Genomic DNA, 25,543 nt, shown 5'->3' on the forward strand with positions numbered 1-25,543 from the left:
TATGTTTTTCATTTATCTCACTTTTAATTAGAAAGCATGTTAGAGTTATATTAGCATGCTTTTTTATATTATCTATTAAGGGTAAGGTTGTTCGTATTTTTATTTAAACATTCCACTCTTTTGATGAATAAAGTTTTTGATTCCCTTTGAGAAAATCTCTCTCGACGTTGTCTTCATCTTCCCTCATCTTTCCTCTAAACCCCTAACATGACAGTGCTCTGTTATGCATAAATTCTCTAGTTTCAATCCGATGTGTTCTCCGGGAAGTGTATGGGTCGCGTAGACATAGTAGTAAAGTAGTACCTCGCGGAGGGGTAGGGGTTGCTCTAACCCGTAAACCGGACTAAAAATACTCACTTACCACTGATCTCTAGTTAGAGCGAATTGATGATTGGATTAACATAGAAGAATAAGAAAATAAAAGAAGTAAGAAGAGGAATAGTGGAGATAATAGGGAAAATTGGATTGAGTGTCAACAACATAGAAGAATAAGCTCACTTGCTCTCATGACTTTCACATATACATTTTGGGTTCTAGTGTGTGCCCAAGAACAATGTCAGCAACTATGCACCTCAACTACATCAAGTTTTGTAGAGATAACTGTGGGTTCAAGCTCACCAAGTTTTGCCATTGCCTAGGGTAACAACAACTGTGATAATCCACCATTGAGTTTTACCTAAGCAACTACGCAGATCAAGCACATCAAGTTTTGCAAACACAATATTTAACACAAGAACTAAAAGAACTCCGTAAATTAAGAAGAATACAAGTGTTTAAGCATACAGTGATATAGTTCCCACCTGGCTACCATGGCGGGTAGCCCTCATGGTGGGTCCAACATGGAGGAGATGACAATAAATCTAGAGAAAGAAAACATGAATCCCTTCTTTTCAAGATTTGTCTCCAATGTCGATCTCGCGGTGCTAGCACCACTCCTGTGCCTCCAACTCGCCTCCTTGTTACCCCTAGAAGGTGTGGATAAGCTTCATCTTCACTCTTATTACTATCTTCCCGGTGGAGAAGAAGATCCCAAACAAAGATGGTCACGAAACCCTAGAAACTATAGTTAAAAAGGTTGATCTCGGCTCGACACAAACCAATGCACGCAGGTGTCCACTGTGGTTGTATTGGGGAGAAACTAATCGAAATGGAAGAGCCTCGCTTTGAAGATTCGAGAGAAGAGACACGATCGGTATCGACTGCGGCAATGGTGTGACACGAGTGTGTCGGAGCACCCAAAGCATGTCACCGCTTTCTAAGTAAAATTACTCTGCATGGGTTTTTACATGGCATGCATACGCATCGTGATCCGACTATGTCAAGCTTTGAGAACACCTTTCACATTGTGGATATACATGAGGACAAAAGGTTTGTTACTTTAAATGGAATAGGAGAGCTTTTATACAGGATGCATGGCAGAGACCAAGAAACACAACATTTATTCATTGGTATATTCATTTCTTTAATATACTTACAAAATATTCACTATAGTTGTTGACTAAGATGTGGTCCAAAACATATAATCGTGTTATCCATTTACCCTTATTTCAAGTAATTTTTAGTTTTTTAAAATAACTCATGAGATAGTAGCATGGAAAATTCTAATTGGATTTCTGAACTATATCATCATCCACTTTAGTCATAAATTCTTTGCCTATAGGGGGAAATGAATAAAATAATCATATTTCAAATCATATATCAACTAGTAGCCAAATTGAACATTTTGGGGAGCATAGGATAGAAATGAACAAAAGGGTAAATATAAAAATTATATTGAATATTATGGTTTTACCGGGTCCATTTAATGGGAAACGGGTCAAGGAACGATAAGTCATAGTTTGATGTGTCCAAACTCATGAGTCATACCAAAATTTCGCTATTCCATCGTTTAGGCCTCAAAAACCCTATTTTTGCTGGTTTTGGTAATAATTGATTTCATTATATCTTAGGCTAGAAATCTCTGATTTGTAAGCCGTTTGTGGCAATAGTCTTTATTTTCTTAAGCCTTTTATTTCTTGTTGATATTTGAGAATTTACCATTTTTAGTAAAATTTTAAATTATCTCCTTTCTTAGTATTATTTTCATTCGCCTATTTATTGTTAGCCTATAGGAAAGAGAAAATCAGTTTTGTTATCATCATTTCATTGATTAATAAGATTTTACTCTTCCCCAATTCCTGGCTATATTTGATCGACAAGTGTTGGATATACCACTGCATTAATATGAGGCAAAGTGAATGGACTAAAATGCCTTTATCTCTTATTATAATAAAAATAAGAATTTTATACTCTATATAATCAATGATTAAATGAATAAATAATTCAAGGTATAAATCAAACTCTAATTTGATAATTGATGCATGAACTTTTTCTTCATAAAATTTTCACCACCTACTCATCTCTCTCCATCATATGGTCACACATGATATGAACAAGAATTATAACACTTTTTACCGTCATGGTATCAAGCATGGTTAATGATATGAACATTGCATTAGGTGTATCACTGTCGTATACAATGGAGTCAATCTCTTCTAAAGTTTTGTATTCTCTTTTCCTTACCTAAGAGCATAAACTTTGAACATATAAGTTAGGCAAATAATTGCATTACCATGTTAATCAAAATGATATCATGCCTCTAATCTTGTAGTAGTAATTCTTAATTATTTTTCTTATACCAAACGTTGAGGTTATGGTCCCAACGCACTCAAATGGTCTATTGGTATACGGGTCGCCGATAGAGCTCTTCACCCGAGTGGTGAGAGTTCGATTCTCACCGAGGGCACATTTCCGAAAATGTAAGCTTGGTTGTCTCGCAGGGTGGTCACAAGCGACCCATGTGTGCATGGGCCCCACCGCTACTTGCTCCACGGAGGCTTGTGCACACCCCTGATGGTTTAGCAAGGCTTTCGGGCTATCTATTCTTCTTGTCATATATATATTGAGGGTCAGTGGTTTAGAGCTAATTATCCTCCAAGTTAAGTATGTCCCTAAAAGCAACAACACTAGACTTTCTACCAAAGTTCTACAAGATGAATCGATAGGTGTTCAAATCGTTCATTTGAATAAATTAAAACCCCTCTTATTGGATGATCATGATGGTCTAGCTTCTTCTTCAAGTTGGGGCTCCTAATAATAACCAAATTACTTCCCTAGCCAATATAAAACCTTCTTTATTTCTGTTAAGGCATTTAAATAAAATGCAATATTTTTCAAGTTTTATAATTAAAAAGCATATTACCTTGAAGTATTGTATTAAAATGATAAAATATTCTCCACTACCCAATCGTAAAATGTTAAGTAAATTGATTAATCTCCTTATTCTAGTATACACAATGGTGGCCCAATATGAGTATCTTCCACCATATAAGCAACAATGCAAAATATAGTTTATTATTGATATTCTTATACTAGTAATGGCTAAGTTTTTGATTAGACATGCTCAAGTTTTTCTCAGTTAGTTCCTCCAAAGTGGTTTGTGGGTTTTAGGGAACACTCAAACACTCGTAGAAATCTCACACAAACCAACAAAGAAAAAGACACACGATGTTGGTAACGCTCAAAGCCCACTCGCTCCCTACGCTTAGGGGCCAAGCCCCGGAGATAAACAATCCACTAAAAAGAGGTAAAAATACATGAGTACAAACACTTGTCACCTCACACTCTCAAAACAATAAAGATCACTACCCTCTCTAGATTGTCCTAGTGCTCACACACTCTCCTCCACGAAGTCACTCTTACAATCTACTGAGCAGGTAGCTTATATAGTTGCCTCAACATCCCAAATATAGCACATACCTCTTTTTAGAATCTCCACGGCTACTAATTTAAAAACCTTTTCCTGAATTAGTCGTTGCAACCTCTTTGTTGTAACATAAGTTGCAACATGGTACTCGCTGGCGATTTGGCTCGAGTTCGGTTACGCTATGTAAAGACCTCGAGACCCATCAACCTCCCTGGGCATGCTTAGTCGAGTCGATGTCATGCAACTCTCGATCCCGATTGCTTGCAACTAGCCTACCTCCTCGCTTCTCATCACGCAGTCCCCTCGCAAGTGGCGCACGTCCTTGTCGCGCTTCGATGGAACTTGCCAAACATAGTCTTCAACCTTCCAAGTTTGGTCTTCAAAGATTCTCCAAACTTGATCTTCAATTCACCCAAGTTTGGTCCTCAAATCTTGTTGTTAATGATCTTCAATCATTCTCATCAAGGATTCTTCAAATCATACCATTGATAGGTATTTCTTTTAATTAAGTCTCCACTATATTTAGTCTTCAATCAAATCACCTAAATATGGTCTTGATATGATCTTGTCTTCAAATTGTAACATGTTTCCAAGAATAATTCCACCAAGATCTTTAAGATATTTTCCTCCATGTTATAGACTTACTAAAAATAGCTCCACCAAGATCTTGAAGCTGTTTTGCCTTGCAAGCCAAGTCTTCTTGCCATGTCACCATGCTTTCCATGTCATCAATTATGCCTTGTCACTATAGTTTCCACGTCATCTTGCCTTGGTGTTAAATCATGCTAAATAAATAGTGCGGTTGCACCAACATTTTCTTTATCACCTTTGTTGAATAATCAATTATCAAATTACATACTATCAAATCATTCATGTTCGTGATATTACGAATAATTTAATTTAGGCCTAAAATTTTTACTTATACAGCTACTACTTTATTGAGTTATGGTTTTAAGTAAAAATATCTTTCATTAAGTTAACTACTTGTTTGACAATGGGTTAAGAGGATGGTCTCTTTGTCTTGGTTTTACACATCCTCTCAAAAACAAGTCTCTTGAAATTTTTGTGCTCACTCTAAGAGATGCTCTCATAACTCGCCTAATGCTCTACTTAAAACTTTAGAGTCCTAATCTTTACCAATTCCTTAAATCAATAAAAATTATCATTTGTACAATACTTGCTAATATATGAAATTGCATTGTCTTTATTCACCTAAGTTTAATTGTCGGTTTTGTCCTCCTTAAGATTATATATTAAGGAATATTTAGAGCCTGTCTCTTATCATGTCTAGTAGTTGTTTTAAATGCTTTCTTTGTTTTTTATTAATTAATTTACTCTATACAGATAGATATATTTGGTGAAATCTACAATGTGAATCCCTTTCTAAACTTTTTGCTTTTAAAAAATGAGATAGAAAATTATATTAATGTAAAAATAAAAAATTACCTTAACTATGGTCATACCTTTTAGCTATAACTTTTTCATAATAGCACCCACTATCATATATCTTGTCCTTATGTCCAATAGCAAAATGGAGTAGTGGAACCCTAATTACCGGTATGTCGTTGTAACAATGTTCATATTTTTATAAGGTGCAAAGCTATTCGTCCCTATGAATGTTCCCGAATTCATCTCCCGAACGACGTGGCTACCCAAGTGAATTGATTCTCTCTTTCCTCGTCAGCTTAATTCTCTCATTTCAATGTAAAAAAAGTAAAAAACAAAAAAAACAAAAAGAACAGAGAAACATATAGTCAAAGAGCAAAGCCCTACCTCATCTCATTCCCCTTCTTCATCTCCCATCTCCCATCTCCGCCATCTCCCCGACCATCTCCCATCTTCCCCTTCTCTTTGGGCGATGAATCTCATATAAGACAAAGCAGTATCGGGTTATGGAGTATGGAGATCAAGTTTCTCCGAAACTTGATCCAATAACCGGGATGTAACCGAGACTTATTTATCGGGAGAGGGGTCGAGGGTAAAAATGTCAAAAACTATTTCAATCAACATAACAATTGTATTCGATACAAAATAGTGCGATATTGTGACATTTAGTTAAATCAATTACAAAAAAAGATAAAACGTTTATCTACGCACGTTCGAGCTAGAACTTTCATTTGTGCGATGCATGCTACTCAGAGGAGGTAACTGAATATGACGAGTTTGCATTTTTCGAAAACATTGTAGAATCGCCTCATTGTCAATAGTTACAAAAACCTCTTTCTCAATATAGACAATCATGCATTTTGCTATATAGATTTAACACTAAACATTATTTAGTTATACATATATACATTATGAATTTATGATACATATTAATATTTGATATTTTCAATATTTTAACTCATTAAGGCATTTAATCGAACACATTGTAGGTATATTTATAAAAATGAAGTTTATCATTCATGTTCTATTTAATTCACACATAAATTCAATTAATAAATTTTTATAATTTTTTAAATTTATTTAAATGTTAATTTATATTTTAGTTTATAAAAATTATGTGTCAAAACAATAATTTTTAAAAAATTCTACTAATAATATAATTTTATATATTATATAAATTAATTGGTTTTTTAAAGTAATTTATAACATATCCATAGATTAAATAATAACTTTTGTAAATATTTTTAAAAATATTATTATATTTTAGACTATAGCTATTAATTTGTAAACAAATGATTTGTTTTTTTAAATAAAAATAAAAACCTAAAAAAATATTTACAAAAAAATATAAAAATAAAAATTCTATGAAGATATAGTGATAAAGAGAGGTATTTAATATCTATGAAGAATTAAAGATAGAGAGAGATATTTATAAAAAAATAAAATCTATGAAGATATATATATATATATATATATATATATATATAGAGAGAGAGAGAGAGAGAGAGAGAGAGAGAGAGAGAGAGGAGGGCCGTACCCGGCGAGCGGTTCTTGGCCGAGGAGCAGAGCTGCGGAGGTCCGGAGGAGGGTCTACTGGCTGGCCGAAGAGGGGCTGATTTTGTGTTTTCCGATAAGCGGAGAAGAACTCCCGGTGAAAGGGGTTTGAAGCCCTTACTAGCCTTGGTTCCCTACCTACCAATAGCCCATCTCTAGGTTATAGTACATATAAATAGTCTTCACTCGTGATTCCATCTCTTCGGAGCTAGGGTTTCGTCTTCCTTCTCATAGCGCTGCCATGATAGAAAATCATTTCCATGGGTGAGAATTCGATCTCCATCTCCATTCTTTTCATTGGATATGCTTTTCCTTTTTCGATTATCCATCCTCTTTAGCGGCGAGAATCAAGGTTCATGAATTGCGAGGGAAGTCCAAGGCGGATCTACTTACCCAACTGAAGGACCTCAAGGTGGAGCTGGCCCTTCTCCTTGTCGCCAAGGTCACTCGGTGGTGCCCCCAACAAGCTCCTCGAAGATGTGCACTTTCTATGATCTTTTGCTTTGTTATTACGTGCCTATGAATTCTAACCTATCATGTGTTCGATAAAATCGCGAGAAAAGTGGTGAGGTTGTCAATTGTGCGAGGTTCGATAGTGATCTTGCAAAAGCGAGAGGCGCCCGGGAGGTTTATAAGAAGAAGAAGCTCCTTCCCCTTGACCTCCGTCCCAAGATGACTCGTGCTATCAGGCGCTATCTCACCAAGCATCAGGTACTGCATTTGTGCTTTAAACTTTCTAAATATGCACGGCGGCGATGTCGTGGCTCGATTTAAAGCATGTCTTGTTCTGGATTGTTGTGGAGGGGCTGGATGTTGTAAAGAAAATTGAGAGCTTGGGATCACAGAGCGGCAAGATTTCGAAGAGAGTCACCATCTCCGACTATGGCAAGATTTCGAAGTCGGGCGGGGGAGTCCGGAGTAGGGAAAAACAACGGGGATCACGGCTAACTTTGGGAAGTAAGGTGACACAAGAAACCCGAGGGTGAAAAGGAAGGAAACATGAGAGCAAGGAGATGGAGATGGGAACAAAGGGATGAAGATGATAAGATTTGACCAGTTTCTTTTTTTTACATTGAACTGAAATGAGCTAATGAGGAGAGAGAATAGAAGGTCACGTGGCCATCCACGTCATTCGGGAGCTAAATTTGGAAGCTGAAGTAGGGATGTATAGCTTTGCTCTTTTATAAGTGGGGACATTCCTAATTAAAGGGACATTACTGATAAGTGCTTGTGTGATAAGAATGCGAAGTGTTCTTTCTTTATGATGAGCATTACTTTTATCGGGTTTTAACACTAATATGTGTGTATTTATGTTACTTTCATGCATATAGGGTTTTGAAGCTGAATCTTAGAGAAAGAAGCCAATGTAGATCATGACTGCACTATTTGGACAAAATCTTGAGAAGGTTCAAACGCGAAGACATAAGTCGGGTTCAAGATGCTAGAATGTGTGGCAACCACCTTGTATTCAAGCTAGCACAATGATTTAGAGGGGCACAAAGGCAGTCACATTCTAAGTATCCCGGCTTGTGCATGTGTAACAAGATCTCCACCAACGCGGCTGTTCATTGAAGAAGCAAAATGATCTACGACGTAAACGTGTACCCGTTTATGTTACCTCGATGAAAGCATGGTTTCATGAGTGTTTTGGTAGATGACGTATGCGAGCGATGTAGCAAAAATAATGTAGTAAGTACTCGTTCATAGCTGGCCGAAGAAGGAATCATCCAAATAAGCCACCGAGCGCTGTGAAAAATTCCACTACGCCCATGCGTTAATTCCACACGAGTCATGTGAAATATTCACAGAGGCGTGTGGATTCCCGATTCCAACCCTTTAAAAGTCAATTTCAACCCCGATTTCAGCATTCTTTTCTCCATCTTTTCCCCAACTTGAGAGAGGAATGCGGCTAGGGTTTTGAGAGGTATTGGCTAGGGATTGGGAGAGATTCTACGGCTCTGACATCGCGCTCCATTTGGAAGAAGGTTAGTGAGAGAGCTTTTGTCGGCACCGATCCGGCGAGGTGTATCCTAGGCCGGACAAAGGGACCTTTAGACGAGTAGAGGACTCTCCATAAGACCATTGTCATGACTATCGAGGGGGTTTTCTATGGATTCATTGCTTTTACATTCGATTTCATTGATTGTAATTAGCTCCATGGAGAGCTAAACCCCCTAGTGGGTACTTGGATTGTGAACCCTAGGATGTACTCGTTTCATTGAACCTTCTTATTATGCTTTCATTAATTGATGTTTTTATTGAGTTCCAATCTTGAATACATTGATTGTATGAATACTCCCTTAGAGTGACACTAGGGTTGAGTGTTCTTGTTGGTAATTCTTGTGAGTGAGTGACACATCACGAGAGTTAGACAAAGCTAGATTGGAGAGGGTTGAGAGGATGAGTCGAGAGGTAGCAGAGCGTCCCCTTTCTCCTCCGGTGTGATTTATTTTACCTCCAATTCCTCGAGTTCTTTGCGGTCATAGTAGAGTGAATGGGCTAAGGGATGACCTTCCACTGGAGCTTAGTTGCCAGTGCAATGGAATGAAGTGTTGAAGCGATTTTAGCATCTAGAGCTTAATTGTGGCTAGGGACCTTCCTCCTGGACCAAAGGGTTAGGTCTACATATAGGAAGAGAATTTATCACTTAGAATCCCTACAACTCATTGCAATTCTATACGAGTGCGAGGTTGAGAGATTGTTCAATTTCTCCTTCGGGACATGTATAGGGTTAGGAGGGTTTATGCACTTGAAATGATTGTCCTAGGCGGATCAATATCCGAGTACCCCATTTATATCGATTGCCTTAGTTCTCCGGTACTTGTGCTCTCTCTCTTGTCTCTTTTACTATTGTTTGCATTACATCTTGTCATACAAATCACTATTCATATTTCTCTTAGTTAAGAAACAATTTAAGTATTTTTACTCCCTACTCCCTGTGGATACGATACCCACTCACCTGGGATTTTATTACTTCGACAAACTCGTGCACTTGTGGGACATACGCAATGGGCGTTGTCAATTACTTCCTTAGTATTATTTACTTGACTAATTTCATGACATTTAATTAAAAATCTCTTCCGTCTAAATTTGAAAATTTATTTGGCAAATCCCTTATTATACATGACTTCCTTCATTTGTTTTCCTATGTTCTTATCCTATGGCCTAACATGAAAAATAACTGGAATGTCGCATATCTTAATTAATGTATCTCGGGTATAAAGCTAATTACAAACACTATGCTTAGTTTCTTAATGTCACTTTATTCCACATTATAAAGGTTGACTCCACTAAGAAAATCTCCTATCTCATTACAAAATCCTGTTAAGCCACGATCCAGCTTATTTCCATTACCTAACTTTCCTCAAATCTTCTTCTCCTATCATGTGTTCAAGGTTTCTTTTTATCACCTCTTAATTGTGTGCAATTCCACATTCCTTTTCCCTAACATTTGACTAAGCGTGTGCAAAACCCATATACTCTCACTTCTACATGCTTTTGTCTGTCTAATGATTAAATTTCAAATTCACCTTCTAAATTTACCTATCTAATGGTAACAAAATCTCAAATTGGTTAGATAATTATTGTTGTTTTTCCCTTTTTATCCTACCATTTTCTCTTCTTTTTCCTAAATTTGTGCTAATTTATTTCTCCCATGTTATTAAGAGACTCAAAGGGGTGTGTGCAAAACCCATCTACTCTCACTTCTACATACTTTTGTCTATCTAATCATTAAATCTCAAATACACCTTCTAAATTTACATATCTGATAGTAACAAAATCTCAAATTGAATAAATAATTCTTGTTGTTTTCACTTTTTATCCTATTCAATTTCTCTTGTTTTTCCTAAATTTAAACTAATTTATTAGTCTCATGTTATTAAGAGACTCAAAGGGGTGAGACAATGTTTATCTAATTTAATGCATAGTTAGCTAACAAAACTTGGGAACTTGTTTCTTTGCTTTCAAGTACGTATATTGTTGATGGTTGCCTGCCGCAAGTTCACATGTCATCAAGTAATACCTCGTGCCAAAGCACGAGGATCATATTTGTTGTACCCTGTCCTGAATATTTAGATTTTTATGCTTACATTAGGGGTAAAATGGTCATTTAGCAGTAGTGGCATTTTGCATGTTTGCATAGTAGCTTTTTATGTGAAAAAAATCGAGGGCAATTCCAGTCATTTGGATCCATTTTTCTATGATTTTTTTCTATTAAGAGGGCAATTAGATCATTTCCTATACATTATGAATGAGAGAAACAACACGGCTTCTTCTCCTTCTTCATTTCTTTTCTCCTTGTTTCTTGTTCGGTCGACCCTAACCTTAGAAGAATTTTTTTCTGGTGAGAATTTCCAGTGAACTCAAATACCAAACTCCTTCCTCCCTCACTCCCTCGAACATGGTAAGCTTTTAGATCTAATGTTTTTTTATTTTTGTATTTCTCCCGTATTTCCTTATTTTTAGAAATGCATAAAAACTTTGAATTCTCCATGGATTTGATGATTTATAGGCTCAAATTGAAGCCAATGATTTATGATTCATGTATGAGAATGTTGTTGAAGAAATTTTTTGATTTAGTGTTGTAAATTGGGAGAAAACCATAGTATAAGGTTCGGTTTCTGTAGCAACCTCGAAGATTCTTGTAGTACCGAAAATTTTGAGTCATTTCTGGTATTTCTTTGGTCCACATTGAAGCTCTTCCTACCCTGAACTTATTGAAACTAGGTTTACTCCATTTTGAAGTCATTTGGGTCCAAAATGACGATGTTTTGCCCTAAAACCCTAAGGTTTCATATTAGACATGTATAATTTTTATTTTCATGCATTTTTCTTTTTGGCCATAATTCTTATGTTCATTAGAATTTGGATTCCTAGCTTGTATTTAGGGTGGTGAAGCATCTCTAAGGGGAAGGAACTCACCCGAGCAGTTGGCAGCGTCTCGGGGACGAGGGCGACTATTTTACGTGAGTGGTTAAATTTATAATTGCATAGATTTAATAAGAGTACTAAAGTATTTCTTCATGTGTTTTTATCACATAAATTTGACGATAAATTGGTTTCCTTGATATATATTTTGAGTACGAATTTACTTGAAATGGTTAAACCTAGAATATTTATACCTATTTATTTTGAAAGAAACATGTTCACTTGCATTCCCGTATTTATATGCAAATGGAATATGGTTTGATGTATATTTCCGTATTTATATGCAAATGGAACATGGTTTGATGTACATTTCCTGGTTTAAACATTGTATGATGGATTCTTTGAATTGGAAATTGGAAAGAATTATATTTTTGCATTCAGTTTTGATAGTGAATACGGACTTTAGTCCGACACTGTAGTGTGGGGTTCCACGGTCCGGCCTGATGGGAAGCTGGGTGTTTAACCCTGGTTTACCCTAGTCAAGAGGTGTGCGTAGCCATTGACATGGGGTTCTTTTATGTAAAAATCCGGGGTCACCAAACGGGGATCTCAGTGGCCAACACCAAGGAAAGGCAACCCTTTTAAATTTTTAAAAAGTTTTAAAAACTCCTTTGTGGTCCCATAGCTAGTCGCGGCCACGATTAGCGTGGGAATTGTTTTTGGCCAGCCTGTATTTTGGAGCTATGTTCATTGTGTTTTAAAATGTTATTTGCTTTTGATGAACCTTGTGTTATTTGTTAATATGTTGAATACTTTGAATTGATTTTATAAGTTATTATTCGTGTGGAATTACTATTTGAAATACTTTATCACTCTATTACATCTATGCTGACACCACTCACTGGGTAACATCTGTTACTCACCACTCCCTTTCTTCTATCTTTTCAAACTGCGGTGTTGGACAGAGTTGTGCTGTGCAGCAATAGAGTGATTTATCTATACTTCTTGTTTAGGTTTGTTATAGTATGCATGTAAAATTTATGGATCCACTAGACTTGACCTTTATATGTTGTTCATGTATTTCTATTTTTTGGTTGTATCTGAAATCTTGGTTTGTACTGTTGTTGATACTACTTGTGTTTAGGGTCCCTAGTATCAAGGGAACCCTATTGTGATCTTATTATTATTTTGTCATCTAGCTATGTAATTGTGATAACAGGTTTATATTGAACCTTACGGCAAACTGAAGGTGGGGCCGTTGTGGAACCCACTTCTTGTCGTCGTAGCGGTTGCCACGTGCCCGGTTAGGTTCGGGGCTTGACAATTTTAGTGGTATCAGAGCTAGAGGTTTACATTGATCTTAGTTAAAATTCTAAAACTGTTGATTTCCTTAAAGACTAGTGGATCCAATTACTGATTTGCATTGAGCATAAGTGCATATAGAAGTTAAGTCTAAAATTTGTTCTTTTCAGCTAGAATGCCAGCACAACGTCCATGTATGAGTTAAGGAGCTAGTGTTCCTTCTAGGGAACCCACTCTTGCTCAACCCCCTTCTCCCTCTAGGCAAGAGGTCAGTTCAGGACATGAGCCTGTTGTGGAAGCTTCAGTGCATGCTCCTGGAGTTCCAGACCCTGTACCTCAAACTGTAACCCCAGGAGTAGCACCACCACCTGAAGCTCTCCTAAACTTTAAGGCATATTGGGATGCCCAGGGTCGCCAGCCGACATATCAGGAAAATCGTGACTTTCTTAGTTATTGGAGCCCGTTTGGGGGACAACCCCATACTGAGCCAGTGTCGGTGCCGCCAGCACCACCACCCCCAATGCCTTCAATTCAGCAAGCACCAATGGAAGACAGTAAAATCAGTTAGAGCTTAATTTTGTTCAAGCTACTAAAGAAAGCAAGACAGTTGGATGTAATGCTTTTGATAGTTCAGGTGATGCTATTGCTGCCAAGGAATGGTTAAAGAGGTTGCATGCTACTTTTTGGAAGGCATGGGCATAGAAAATGAGTTGAAACTAAAGGTTGCAGACAGGCTTTTGGAGAACAGATCAAGGATCTGGTGGGAAACTCTGAAGGGTCGTTCAGATATACCACTGACTTAGTCAGATTTTCTGCATGAATTTGATGAAGAATATTACGCTCGATTTCACCGTGACTAGAAGCAGCAAGAATACATGAAATTGGTTCAGGGAAACAAGGCAGTGGCAGAATATGAAGCGTGAAGCAGGAATTGGCAAATTTTGTGCCCTCGAAATTGTTGGTGGTCAAGAAGCTCTATGTTCCAAGTTTCGAAGCGGACTAAACCTTAGTATCAGAGAGAAGATGGTAATTTACTTGGGAATCAAAGCTTTAAGGGAAGTGGTTCAGTTAGCATTGAGGGCTGAGAAATTGGTTCTTGAAGGTAAAATGCCTTCGTGAAAAATCTAGCTAAGAGAAGAAATCCAAATTTTTCAAGGACATCCAAAGCGCAGCAAGAGTGAGGATACTTTTTCGTGTTTTTCGTGGTCCATTTCGGTCAAACCACCATCGTGGAAAAGTCAGTCGATGAAAGGCGCTACATCTGCGAATGGTAGTTATGGAGGAAAATCAACTGGAAATGTTCCCAGATGCCAAAAGCGTAATAGATTTCATTCGGTCCATGCCAGCAAGCCACGCAAATGCTATCGTCATTGGGAGACTAGTCACCTTAAGTCAGCATGTCCAGAGTTAGGCCGTGGAATACCAGGGTCAGCTCCTCCTCCTGTGGGACGACATTGTAAATCCAAGGGTGTACCGCCTCCGCTTTTACTACTGTTGCTAACCGGATCATTTCTTTCGCTAGTAATAGTCCACAAGGTGGAATAGCGTGACCTCAGACTCATTCTCAGACCAGAGTTTTTGCCATGACCAACGAGAAGGCGGAGGACGAACCGACATGATTACCGCTATCGTATCCATTTTTCGAGCATGATGCATATGTTTTGATAGATTAGGTCGAGAGATCTTTTTGTTAGCATGCATTCTCATGTCATGCGAATAGGATAGCCTCCCATTAGATCGCTGAACTTTTGATCCAAACACCTGGGTGAAGAGATTATCGTGGGAGGTAGTTTTTAGAGATGTCTATCAAGGTGAAGGGTGTAGATTTTGAGGCGCATCTGCATTCCTTTGGCGATCGCGAGATTTTTGATGCCATGCTTGGTATGGATCGTTAAAGCAGCATAAGGCTTCCATTGACCGCTGAGGAAGGAAGTAACTTTTGCAAACTTCTCATGGACCGAGTATTGTGTTTGAGGGTGAAAGGAAGGTTCTTTCGAGGTGTGTGATATCTTCTATGGAAGGAAGGAAACTTGTACGCAAGGGATGTGAGGTATACTTAGCTCACATAGTAGATACAAAATTATTGGACCAAACCTCAGGATGTTCCTATTGTTCGTGGAGTTCGAGGATGTACTTTTCGAGAAATTGTCCGGATTACCTCCGAGAGAGAGTTTGAGTTTGCTATTGATTTACTACCGGGTACGGCTCCAATCTCCATTCCTCCATATCGCATGGCACCAACAAAACTTAAGGAGGTGAAAGCACAGTGCGTGATTTGGTTGATGCAAAGGTGTTTATACGCCCAAGTGTGTCACCCTGAGGTACGCCAATTCTCTTTGTGAAGAAGAAGGATGGTTCCTTCAGATTGTGTATAGACTATCGGCAGTTGAACAAGGTGACTATCAAGAATAAGTACCTTTTACCCAGAATTGATGATTTATTTGACTGGGTCAGTGGGGCAAGAGTGTTTTAGCAAGATTGATCTCCTGTCTGGTTACCATCGATTGAAGATTAAAGAAAGTGATGTCGTCGAAGGCAAAGATTTTCACACGCTAATCACGGGCAGTTATGAATTTATGGTCATGCCTCTGTCTGAATAATACCCCGAGTTTGCTTTTTATGGATCTAATGAAATGCGAGTCTTCATACCTTATCTCAACAAGTTTGTAATTGTCTTTATCGATGACGTTTTGATCTACTCAGCAATTAAAGAAGAGCATGCGTAACATTTGCGTACAATATTGCTAGATCCTTCGAGAAGAAGTTGTGTGCTACAATTCTCAAAGTGTGAGTTTTTGGTTGCATGAAGTGGTCTTCCTAGGACATGTGGTATCCGGTGAATAAATCGTATATCGAAAGAAAGTTGAAGCAATCATTGATTGGGAACAACCAAAGAATGTGTCTGAAGTTCGAAGTTTCCTTGGTTTGGTAGGTTATTATCGGTGTTTTGTGGAGGGTTTTCTCAGATTGATGCACCTTTATCACTGTTAACTAGAAAGGAGGTAAAGTTTGTTTGGGATGAGAAGTGTGAGAGCGCTTCAAGAATTAAAGAACTACCGACTTCGGCTACCAATACTTGACTCTACCTACTAGTGGTAAAGAGGTTTATAGTGTTTGAGCGATGCTTCACTGCGGTCTTAGCTGTGTATTAATGGAAGATGGGAAGGTAATAGCTTATGCTTTTACGTTGAAGAAACATGAGTTGAATTACCCTATCCATGATTTGGAGTTAGCGACAATGGTTTTTTGCCTACGAAGATTTGGCTGACATTATCTTTATGGAGAGAAATGTTTGATTTACATCGATCATAAGAGTTCTAAAGTGTTTGTTTACTCGTGAAAGAGCTGAATTTGAGGCAGCGAAGATGGCTAGAGTTGATCAAGGACTATGATTTGGTGATTGACTACCATCTAGGGAAGGCCAATGTGGTAGCAGATGCTCTAAGTAGGAAAACTTCTTATCGGTCTCAACTTGCAGCTCTTCGAGACATGGATGTGAGACTTAAGATCGAGCCAAAGGAAGTTTTGTTGGCAACTTTTGTGGTGAGACCATCATTACTGGAGTAGATTCGATCTGTGGAGGAAACGAGATGAAAGAGTTAATGAAGAAATCTGAGGCGGAAAAAGGTGAACCTAGCGATTTTGGGCTTCGTGATGATAATATTCTGTATTTAGGGAAAGAAGTTTGTATTCCAAGGATGCGGGACTCAAGTGTTATTCTAGAAGAAGCTCACGCTCGACCTATGCTATACACCAGCGACACTAAGATGTATCCCTACGATCGGGGAAAATTATTGGTGGTCGGAATGGGCGTGAAATCGCGGAATTTGTAGCAAGATGCTTAGTTTGTCGACAAGTAAAAGCAGAACATCAACGCCGGTAGGGACCTATTACAACCCTTTGCCTATTCCAGAGTGGAAGTGGGAGCATATTACTATGGATTTCGTTGTTGGGCTACCGTGCTCTTGAGAGGCATGATGTTGTGTGGGTTGTGTGGACCGTTTGACGAAAATCAGCCCGTTTTGGCCATTCAAACCAAATATTCTATAGTAGAGAGTTGAGTGAAGCTATTTATAAGTGAAATTGTTAAACTCCACGGAGTACACAGTTTCAATTTTGTGCTGATCGTGACGAGTTTACATCTCGGTTTTGGCCTAAGCTTTTTATCGAGGCTCTCGTGACAACTTTGAGATTGATCATCGCAACATCCTCATGCTGGGCGGCCCGATCGGAGCTGCACGATCAGACACTTGAGGATATCTTTGAGCTTGTGTTCTTGATTTCCAAGAGCTGGGACAAGCACTTCCACCTCTAGATGGAGTTTGCTTATAATAATAGCTTCCATGCAAGTATTGGTATGGCTCCTTATGAAGCTTTATATGGGAATAAGTGTCGAACACCCCTTTGTTGGAACGAAGTTGGTGAAAGAAAGTTGCAAAGTGTGGAACTAATTGAGGTAACCATAAAAAACGTGAAGGTAATTCAAGACAGGTTAAAAGCAGCCCAAGACCATCAAAAGAGCTATGCTGATAACAGGAGAAGAGATTTAGGGTTCCAAGTTGGTGACAGAGTTTTCTTGAAGATATCACCTTGGAAGGGAGTAATTAGGTTCCGTGAGGAGAAAGTTAAATCCTCGCTATTGGGCCATTCCTAATACTTGAAAAGAATTGGGCGAGTAGCTTATAGGATTACAATTATCACAGAGTTAGAGAAGATCCATAATGTTTTCCATGTTTTTGTTGTTGAAGAAGTATATACGGATCCGTCACATGCATTTGAAACACCTCGAGTGGAACCGAGAAGATTTGACTTTTTGAAGTGAGGGCCTGTTCGTATCCTTGATCGGCTAGGAAAAAGGTGCTTCGGGAAAGGTGGTGCGATTGTAATAGTTCTTTGGAAAAAGTGATCAGAAATATCCCTAGTCTATTCGAGTGAGTTGGGTAGTGAAATTTTGAGTACAAATGAAGGAGGGTAGATGTTGTACCCTGACCTGAATATTTAGATTTTTATGCTTGCATTAGGGGTAAAATGGTCATTTAGCTTATGTGGTGGAATTTTGCATGTTTGCATAGTAGATTTATGTGAAAATCGGGGGCAGTCCGTCATTTTGGATTCATTTTCTATGATTTTTATATTAAGAGGGCAATTAGGTCATTTCCTATATGTATTATGAATGAGTGAAAAGCACCTGGCTTCTTCTCCTTCTTCATTTCTTTCTCCCTTGTTTCTTATTCAGCTGACCTAACCTTAGAAGAAAATCCGGCGAGAATTTCCGACGAACTCAAATACCAAACTCCTTCCTCCTCACTCCTAAACTTGGTAAGCTTTTAGATCTAATGTTTTTATTTTGTATTTCTCCGTATTTCCTTGTTTTTTAGAAATGTATAAAACTTTGAATTCTCCATGGATTTGGAGATTTTATGAGGCTCAAATTGAAGCCAATGATGATGATTCATGTGTGGAGAATATTGTTGAAGAAATTTTGATTTAGTATTGTAAATTGGGAGAAAACATAGTATAAAAGGTGGTTTTCACTGCTAGCAACATGCGAAGTTACTTGTAGTACCGAAAATTTTTGAGTCATTTACTGGTATTTCTTTGGTCCCATTGAGCTCTCTTAACATAAACTCATTGGAACTAGGTTTTACTCCATTATGAAGTCGTTTGATTCCAAAATGGCGATGTTTTCCCTAAAACCCTAAGGTTTCCGTATTATACATGTATAATTGTATTTTCATGCATTTTTCTTTTTGGCCATCATTTCTTATGTTCATTAGAATTTGGATTCCCTACTTGTATTTGGGTGGCGAAAGCATCCTCTAAGGAAGGAACTGTCTGAGCAGTGGGCGTGACTTTCGGGGACGAGGCGGTTGAATCTCGTGGTGGTAAAAATTTATAATTGCATAGATTTAATAAGAGTACTAAAGTATTTTCTTCATGTGTTTTATGACATTAATTTTATGATAAATTGGTTTCCTTGATATATATTTTTGAGTCATGAATTTACTTGAAATGGTTAAACCTAGAATATTTATACCTATTTATTTTTAGAAAGAAACATGTTCACTTGCATTTCCCGTATTTATATGCAAATGGAATATGGTTTGATGTATATTTCCGTATTTATATGCAAATGGAACATGGTTTGATGTACATTTCTGGTTTAAACATTGTATGATGGATTCTTTGAGTTGGAGGTGGAAAGAAATTATATTGTTGCATTCAGGTTTTGATAGTGAAGGCGGACTTTAGTCCGACCTCGTGAGTGTGGGGTTCCACAGTCCGGCTGATGGGAAGGCGGGTGTTTAACCACTGGTTTACCCTAGTCGAGAGAGGTGTGCGTAGCCATTGATGAGGTTCTTTTATGTGAGAAACCCAGGTCACCACAGGGGTTCTCGAGTGGCCACACCAAGGAAAGGCAGCCCTTTTAAATTTTTAAAAAGTTTTAAAAACTCCTCTTTGTGGTCCCATAGCTAGTCGCGCCCGCGATTAGCGTGGGAATTGTTTTTAGCCCACGCTGTATGGAGCTATGTTCATTGTGTTTTTAAATGTTATTTGCTTTTGATGAACCTTGTGTGTATTTGTTAATATGTTTGAATACTTAGAATTGATTTTTATAAGTTATTATTAGCGTGTGGAATTACTATTTGAAATACTTTTATCACTCTATTACATCTATCACGACACCACTCACTCGGGTAACATCTCATTATTCACCACTCCCTTTTCTATCTTTTTAGACTAGCGGCGTTGGACGGAGTTATCTTTGTCAGTGATGAAAGTAATTAGTGTACTTCTTGTTTAGGGAGTTGTTATAGTATGCATTTAAAATTTATGGATCCACTAGACTTGACCTTTATATATGTTGTTCATGTATTTACTATATTTTACGGTTGTATCTGAAACCTTGGTTTGCACGGTTTTTGATGCTACTTGTGTTTATGATCCCTAGTATCAGGGAACCCTATTGTGATATTATTATTATTTTGTCATCTAGTTATGTAATTGTGATAACAGGTTTATATTGAGCCTTACGGCAACCTGAAGGTGGGGTTGTTATGGGACCCACTTTTTATCGTCGTGGCTGTTGCCACGTGCCCGTTAGGTCCGGGACATGGCCGGTATTCCTCGGCCAAGGAAGTACTATTACTCACTTTTTCACCTAGTATCTAGCCCGACGAGCTTAAAAGTTGTTTTAAACCTACACTAATTAAGAAAACAAGGAACTAAAAGCTTTAAGCCGAGACACGATCTCTAAGGGAGAAATCAATCGGAGATGTTGGTCACGGATGTGGATCCTATAGGACTACTAATGTGATCTAGGAATTTGGTATGGCATTGCAAAAGCTATGTTCGACGCGATGATCGATAAGATGAACTAACCCGAACACCTTCGTGATTAGGCTCCTAATCCCATCACGAAAGTGCTTAAAAAGATTTATAACGGACTCTCCCTACGATGCACGTATATGTTCTAAGGAGTCTGCATTATAGGATTTCCCTAAAGTGGAGGGCTTGCGACACCGAAGTTCTCGATCATACCAACACCTCAAAACCCTATCAATCTTTGCATGACCTAGTGCAAAGGGAACACCTTCCTCAAATACACAATTCAAACATAAATTACGAGTTCTACATGTAAAATGCAATCTAAGGCATTCAAATTTCAAGATTGAATCTCAAACAAAAACAAAAGCATTAACCAAACCAAGAATATCCAAAAATCACATGTTCACCCCAAGGTTACAAGCATTGGTGACCTTGGGGTATAGTTCAACATAGTTTTTCAAATTAACAAGATAAAAACAAACTTAAGAACAAAGGAAAACATGCTAAGCTCCCCATTTGATGAAGATGATGGTGAGAAAGGAAGAACTCGAAGCACCCAAGGAAACTGCCCTATTAAGCCCAAAAAGTGACTTTCTTCGAAGATGCTTGCTCGACGTTAGATCTTCAAGATCCAACCTTCCTCGTCATAAGCATGCCCCAAATCTCCTCTAATCACGACAAACTCATCCGAGGTGTTGGCTGCTATGGCTACTGAAGAGCTCTCCTAAAAAGTCCCAAAGGACTAATTTATGAGTCCCGATGAGTGTGGGGTCTTGTGTGGGTGTCTCGAGGAGCCCGCCGCAGTATTAAAACTCAAATCTGGAAATCTTGATGATATGTGTGGCCTCCCATGTGGGCGTACAAGTGCCCGTCTGCTGTGGGGGACGCGCAAAATTTTCATGTGGTGCTACGATACTATTACGAGTAAAAATACATTACTTCATCTATAGTGCTTCTACAGTATCTTTCTTTGAAAATGCTTGTTTGCCTTGAAAATACCAACTCATTCTTGAGCCCTTATAGCCTCTCTCCATGCCCTGTAATGAAAATATAAGAAATTAAGCCTAAAAAGGGCATTGATCCATCAAAAATACATGTAAAGTGTATAACATAATACAATGAAAAACATGTTTAATTGGACACTCATCAATTGTCGGTTATAAAGCGATTATTTTTTATGACTGTATTGGGAGTACTGATTGTTTAAAGTTTATGGTTATTATGATAGTATTTAATAAAAAGTTTTCTATAACCATTTTTGAGACGTTCAGTTTAAAACATGTTACCACTAGTATTAAAAGTCATCATTATTGCCCCTCACTTTGTTGATTCTCAGTCTCATATATATGTTAACGTTATTAGAAATAATTTCTTTGTTGAATTGAGAAAATATTAATAGTCTCATCTTACTTGAACAATTTAGGTCTTACTCAGCTTTTAAGGCAAACTCATCCTTATTTTGCTATTTCCTCAAACTAACCACTGTAACTATATTTTGTTATTGTGTATGTATGAATGGCATTAGTCTCAGTGGATGCTTTATCTCTGTGTCTCAACTCTTATTCTTGTTCTCCACACTCGTTGTCATTGAAGACTTGAGGCTGTCAAGTTGATATATCACAAGCTGAATATGTATTTAACCTCCTACTTGTCTTGAATTAATTAAATTGACTGGATCTTTGTATACCCTCACTTACCAACCTCGTAGTAATATACTATTATATATAAATATTGGATGGTGATTAAGCAAGTTCTTTGGCATATGAGAAATCATTTCGATCAATGTTCACTCTTAATTTCCTTCCTTTTTAATATTATACATGCATATTCTAATAAAAACTAGAAGGGTTTACATATGGGTGACTATTTATAACTGGTAATTATCATTATTTTATGGTTATTTTAAAAATATTTAAAAAATAACAAAAATTTATTGATTTAAACACCGAGATTGTACATTTACTATGATAGCCTATGAAATATATTGGCTACACAACATTTTGTTTATGAATTTTTCGTTTCTTTGTGAACCTCTCTTATTATTTGGTAGGATAATATTAGTAATACTTATATATATATATATATATATGCTTTTCTCTATCTTTGATGCATATCAAATTTATATGTTGTGTTTAAATATCATTTTGTCTAGGAATGTCTCATTAAGGGTATATTTGTGTTAAATACATTTGTAATATTTTATTAAATTTCTAATATGTTATTAGGAGTTTTCTAATTTGAATATCATACATTTACACTTTCCATGTGATTGCTAAAGAGTGAAAATGAATTTATTCAACCTATAATAACTTTTTTTTAATTATACTTAAAATAATTTTGCAATATGAAACGTATACACTCTATGAATGAAGTAATGAACAAAGAATTTGTGTAAATCCTGCACTTATGCAAACTCTTTGCATTGATGCCAACACCATGGGTTTGTGGTATCAACATTATATGATGAGTCTAATTTTGATTTTGTTTTTTTTTTTAATATATTCAATGTTAAATTTGACTATTTAGTATTAAGTGAATTTAACACAAAACAAAGCTCAATTAGATGGCTCACGAATTGTTTCACTGTCAAACATTAAATAGATGAATGTTATAAAAGTTTATATAAAAATGGCACTCCTTTACAAAGCTACAGGAACAATTTAAAATCAGAATAAGTCCTTGATAAATGAATAAAAAGGAGTGATGGGAAAACCTAATCAAGCTTAACATAAATGAATTAACACTACAAGAAAAAATGTTATTTGCAACACATAAATTTGTGATTTATAAAAGTGTTGCAAATTTGCGATATAAATTGCAACAATGTGCGACAAAAAAATAAAAACGTTGCAGAAAAACCAAATTGTGTTGCAAAAAATGACCATCCAAGAACATTGCAAAATGTATCCCAAAATTTTGAAACCCAATATGTAATTGGTTTGCGACACAAATTGCGACACATTATTTGCAATGATCTATTGATGTCGTAAAATGTATCACAAAATTTTGGAGCCTATCATGTACTATTTTGCGACACAGATTGCTACACATTATTTGCAACGATCTATTAATGTCGCAAAATGTATCGCAAAATTTAACAATAAAAAATTATATTTTTTCAAGCCAAAAAATTGGATTTTGGTTGGTGGGTAACTGCACAACAACTCCTCCATAGACACTTATTTTCAATCCTTTGGCTTCACCCTTCTTCACTTTCTTCACAAGTTTTGACAATTTTTTGATAAATAAACATTAGTGCCTTCAAAACTTTATTCATGGTGATTTAAATTGGTATGTCTCTCTCTTCTCCTCACGCTCTTTAATTTACATTTATATTAAAGGTTTGATTTAGTATATTTAGCAACTTTACATGATTATACTAGTTAATTTTTGTAAAAGAATTATAAGATTTTTTTTCATTAATACCAACTATATACCACCAAGGGTTGATTCAACCGACAGAGGTTTGTATTGATTAAATAAGTAGTTTTGAGTTTGAATTCTTGTATACACATGTTGGGAGAGAGGCCCACTCTTTATAAATCTTTTAACACCTCACCATAAAACCAAGTCAAATATATATATATATATATATATACATAATATTAAAATTCTATAATTTTTAATTAAAATTAATTATATAATATTATCTAAATCAACCATGGACCGAATTTCCTTCATTTATCTTTCCATGGTTGATTTATATAGTAACAAATAATTAATTTTAATTTAAAAATGATAGAATTTTAATATTATATTTATAAATATATATATATATAATTTTAAAACTGAGTGAAAGCTTTTTATTTTCATCCTTAGCACATAGAAAACCCCTAGGATCTTTAGAAATCTCATCTAAAATTGAAGCAGAGATGGCATAGCAAGATTTGGTAGATGAAAAATACTCACTAGAGAGCTATAAATATGAACTATTCTAGTGTTTTGGGAAAGAGAACAATGAACCAAGCATTAATGGCCAAATTAACTCTTATGCTCAACCTACTAGGAGAAATATAAGTCCTAGATATTTGAAGGGGAAACTGCCAAGCTTCATATCCAAGATTTTTTTTAGTAGCTGTAATGATCCACTTGTTGCTCTAGATAGGAACATGCAAAATGGGCTTCTTACAATTAGGTGCTTGTCTAGTGAGGTTTTTGTAGAGATTTAGACAAAATTCATAATGCTTGGCAACTGATCTAATTGATAGTAATAATTATCAAATCATCAACAAAAAGTAGATAATTAATTTTTTTTTCAAAAGCTCATCAAAACCAGGAATTATATTCAAATGGAGGGCATAGTTCACGATGGTCATGAGATTTTGTGAGACTAGAATGAAAAGGTAAGGAGAATTAGGGTAACCTTGCCTAATACCTCTTTGAGATCTGATCCATTTGCTAGGCTGCTCATTTATAAGCATTAGAAAGATAGCAAAGGATAAACAAGCCTCGATCCAAGAGATCCAAACCTCAGGGAAATTCATAAGCCTAAAGGTAGCAAGAATAGCATTCCACTCTATAGTATCATAAGTGTTTCCGATATCTTCTTTAATAATCATCATAGGGAGGCTTTGGATATTATTTTCTAAGGAATGAGCCACTTCTTGGACTATTAAAATGTTGTCTACAATGGACCCCCTAGCCAAGAAACCACTTTATTATGGCCTAATGAGCTTTTGGATAATTAATTTAAGGTGGTTAGTTAGAATTTATGTGATCACCTTGTAATAGAAATTATATAGTAATATAGGTCTAAAATTAATAACTCTTTTAAGGTTATTATTCTTAGGGATCAACATTATATATCTTACCCTAATAATCTGGACTAGAAGCATGATTAAAGAAATGATCAATAGCTTTATAATGGTGATCTCCCACTAATTCCCAATAATGTAAATAACATTGAATATTTAAACCATCAAGCCCAGGGTTTTTGCCCTTGGCCATGCTCTTAAGAGAATGAAAAACCTCCTTTCTAGTCATAGGTCTAACGAGCATAAATTGATACTTAAGGGTCAAAGTATTAATATCATTGGGAGGGACTCTAAGAATATTAAAAAAGTTACTTTTGGAACTTCACAAATTGGAGTTAAAATCAGTATAACAATTCTTAATGTCATATTGATAAGAACACATATTATCAAAGGCATCCAACATCATAGAAACTTTATTATGGTGATTATGAACTTAAGGCAACATTATGGAAGACATCAGAATTAAGGTCTCCATTATTAAACAAAAGAAGCCTAGTTTTTTTTAGCCTATTTAATACAGCTTTGTGTAAGTAGAGCAATGTATATATTCAGAAGAGAATCCAAATTCCAAAGTTGGAGGGTATCTAAGCCACCAGAATCTTCA

This window comes from Dioscorea cayenensis, chromosome 1, assembly GCF_009730915.1.
Source record: "Dioscorea cayenensis subsp. rotundata cultivar TDr96_F1 chromosome 1, TDr96_F1_v2_PseudoChromosome.rev07_lg8_w22 25.fasta, whole genome shotgun sequence".
Classification (NCBI taxonomy): Eukaryota; Viridiplantae; Streptophyta; class Magnoliopsida; order Dioscoreales; family Dioscoreaceae; genus Dioscorea; species Dioscorea cayenensis.